The following is a 3,545-nucleotide window of genomic DNA, read 5'->3' on the forward strand; positions in this document are numbered from 1 at the left end:
AACCACACTTTTCACAAACTGCTGCTGGCCAATGACTGGATATTTTAGGGATATAGGGTAGGCCCATTCCTGTGAAACAGAACACTTCTGACAGGCAACTATGGCTCCAGGACTCATTAGCCTTACTGAAGCTTAAAGTCTAAGACCTCCCTTCTTTACCCTTCCTCAAGCATTTATAGAGGTCTGACTGGCATTGTGATCCAATGGCTTGCCCAGCATCTGGCTCCCTCCACATGTCCCTCATAGGCATAACCTACAATAAATTTCACATATCTAATCTCATCTTCTTTTCTGCTTCTTGAAGAACCAAGAGTGGTCAGAGCAAGCAGAAGGTAAGATGAGGATTTGGGAGTGGCTCACTAACTGCCTAGTGGATGAAGATAATGCTATCCTACTTAGTAGGTAGAGCATAGGTAGTTCCTCACACAAGGTGGTGGCTCAATTGCTAAAAAATTCACTGATGGTGAACTAAGAAAATGTCCCAGCAGAAGAAAATGCTGTTGCAGGTGTGATGCCTCAAGCATTTGAAAAACATGGGAGGAAAACCTACAAGGACAGTGGAATTTTTTTTCTAAGTTGTATTGATGCCCTGCAGAAGGATCATAAGATTTGAGGGCTATTGACAAGTGGTGAATGGTTAGATGTGAGAACCAGAGCATCCGTCAGGTAACTTACTAAAAATGCCCTTATTTCCTGCAATGATATACCACCGAGTAACAGGCTAAAATTAGAGACGTAGAGCACCTGAGATGTGTGGATATTCAGCCAAAAAACGTCTGTTTTTCTAAGGTCAGGACTCTTGTTTGGAAACCCCATGATACTAAACCATAGCATGAGAATATCTAGCTGGTTGCCCTTGAGGATGTTGGCACTGCAGATGCCCCAAAGGCTTTGGGTTATCAGAGGTGACTCACTTTTCCCTAGTAAGAGTTAGCATCGGTGAGGTAAGAGGTAGATACATCTCAAGAGCTGCTCTCACCTCCTCTCCAGGCTGCTAGGCTGATAACTAGGGTTAAAAGACAGCATACTCTCTTGCTGGGAATAGGCAAGAACTGATAGGGGAGGAAACTATATACCTAGAGTTTTTGGAATTAGCTAGCACATACTGACAGGAGATAAGAAGTACCCCTGGGATTGGATTGTGGGATAACTTGATTAGGGGAAATATATTAGAATGTTAAGACTAGATGGAAAAGTTTCAACTTGGGGGCATTTTCTTGAGATGCGGGATTACCTATGCAAAGACTGTAGGAGATATCATAAACTCACTGCTAGGGTGGAGATTTTTTTTTTTTTAGTTAAGTTTATTGGGGTAACACTGGTTAATACAATTATATAATTTTCAGGTGTACATTACAATTTGACTTTTGTATATTCTTTTGTGTGTTTAGCACTCAAAATCCATTTTCCTTCAGCTGCCATATATTTGATCCCCTTTACCTACTTCACCCTCTACCTACCCCCCTATATTTGACCATCTTTACCCTGTCTACCTCCTTCCTCCTCCCACACCCTCTACCCTCTGGTATCCACTAGTCCATTGTCCATGTCCATGAGTCTGTTTGCCCTGTTCACTTGTTGCTTTTAGATTTATATCCTACATATAAGTGATATCATGTGATTTTCAACTTTTTCTGTCTGGCTTATTTCACTTATCATGATTATCTTGAGGTCCATCCACGTTGTCACAAATGGCAGTATTTCATTTCTTCTTATCGCTGATTAATATTCCATTGTATATATGTGCCACAGCTTCTTTAGCCAAACATCTATTGTAGGACACTTTGGTTGCTCCATGTCTTGGCCACTGTGAATGATGCTACTATGAACATCGGTGTGCAAATATCTTTTCGGATATGGGTTTTCAAGTCTTTGGGGGTAAATCCCCAGTAGAGAGATTGCTGGATCATATGGTAGATCAATTCTTAGTTTTTTGAGGAACCTCTATACTGTTTTTTATAGTGGCTGTACCAATTTACAGTCCCACCAGCAGTGTACGAGGGTTCCTTTTTCTCCGCATCTTCTCCAATATTTATTACTTGTCCTGTTGATTACAGCCATTCTAACAGGTGTGAGGTGGTATCTCATTGTGGTTTTGATTTGCATTTCTCTAATAGCTAGTGACGTTGAGCATCTTTAAAAATATTGGTTGGCCATTTGTATGTCCTCTAGGGAGAAGTGTCTGTTCAGGTCCTCTGCCCATTTTTGATTGCATCATTTGTTTTTCTGTTTGTTATTGAGTTGTATGAGTTCTTTGTATGTTTTGGATATTAGGCCCTTATCAGAGCTGTTTCTTGCAAACATATTTTCCCGTTCAGATGGTTGTCTCTTTACTTGTTGACGATTTCTTTTGCTGAGCAGCAACTTTTTAGTTTGCTGTAGTCCCATTCATTCATTTTAGCTTTGACTTCCCTTGCTTTTGAGGTCAAATTCAGAAAATTCTCTTTAAGTCTACGAATCTTGAGTTTAGTTCCGATATTTTCTTCTATGCATTTTATTGTTTCAGGTCTTGTATTTAGGTCCTTAATCCATTTTGAGTTAATTTTGGTGTGTGGTGATAGACAACAGTCTAGTTTCATTCTTTTGCAGGTGGCTTTCCAGTTTTCCCAGCACCATTTATTGAAGAGGCTTTCCTTTCGCCACTGTATGTTTTTGGCTTTTTGGTCAAAAATTCTTTGCCCATGTAAATGTGGGTTTACTTCTGGACTCTCGATTCTGTTCCACTGGTCCGTGTGTCTGTTTTGCTGCCAATACCATGCTATTTTGATTGCTGTCGTTTTGTAGTATAATTTGAAGTCGGGCAGAGTGATGCCTCCAGCCTCGTTCTTTTTTCTCAAGATGGCCTTGGCAATTTGGAGTCTTGTGTTTCTATACAAATCTAATGATTTTTTGTTCTATTTCTTAAAAAAAAGCTGATGGGATTTTGATAAGGATTGCATTAAATCTGTATAATGCTTTAGGTAATATGGTCAATTTAACTATGTCAATTCTTCCAATCCAAGAACATGAAATAACTTTCCATTTCTTTGTATCTTCTTCGATTTCTTTTAATACGATCTGGTAGTTTTCATTATATCGGTCCTTCACATGTTTTGTTAGATTTATTCGTAGGTATTTTATTCTTTTTGTTGCAATTGCGAAAGGAATTATTTTTACCCCTTTTTCTGACACTTTATTATTGGAGTATAGGAACGTTATGCATTTTTGAACGTTGATTTTATATCCAGAAACTTTACTGTATTTGCTTTTTGTTTCTAGTAGTGTTCTTGTGGAATCTTTAGGGTTTTCTATATAAAGAATCATGTAATCTGCAAATAGTGACAGTTTGACTTCTTCATTTCCTTCATTCGGATGCCTTTTATAGCTTTCTCTTGCCTGATCGCTAGGATCTCCACTTCCAATGTTATACTGAAAAACAGTGGCGATAGTAGACACCTTTGTCTTGTTCCTGATCTTATAGGGAAGGTGTTTAGTTTTTCACCACTAAGTATAATGTCGACTGAGGGGAGGGTTTGTCATAGATGGCCTTTATTATGTTAAACTAC

The sequence above is a fragment of the Pteropus alecto genome, unplaced genomic scaffold, assembly GCF_000325575.1.
Source record: "Pteropus alecto unplaced genomic scaffold, ASM32557v1 scaffold851, whole genome shotgun sequence".
NCBI lineage: Eukaryota > Metazoa > Chordata > Mammalia > Chiroptera > Pteropodidae > Pteropus > Pteropus alecto.